This window comes from Myotis davidii, unplaced genomic scaffold (genome assembly GCF_000327345.1).
Source record: "Myotis davidii unplaced genomic scaffold, ASM32734v1 scaffold77, whole genome shotgun sequence".
In the NCBI taxonomy this organism is placed as follows: Eukaryota; Metazoa; Chordata; class Mammalia; order Chiroptera; family Vespertilionidae; genus Myotis; species Myotis davidii.
The window spans coordinates 975,059-975,411 of NW_006289713.1; positions in this window are offsets into that span (position 1 = coordinate 975,059).

A 353-nucleotide genomic window follows, 5' to 3' on the forward strand; every position below is an offset into this window, starting at 1 on the left:
CTGAGCTCCCCACCACGCTACGGAGGCGCTTCATTTCTTGCCCTTTTCAATTCGTGGTTGCTGCACATTCATCTTACCTACGTTCATTCGTAAACAGCGGGGTGTTCAAGCTATAGCTCCCTAAGTGACACATAGTATTTCTGTAAAGTCACTACGTAAAAATCAGCCGCTTGCCCTGGCCGCTTTACCACTCTGAACAGAATCCACCAGGAGCCATCCCGTGGCACTAAAATAGGATCCGGTCCACCGCCTGCCTCCCTGGGAACACCCTTTATCCGCAGGGGCCAATGCGAGCCGGACTTGTCACACCGCACAGTTCGCACAGAGCTGGGTTCTGGAGGGGGCGCATCTCG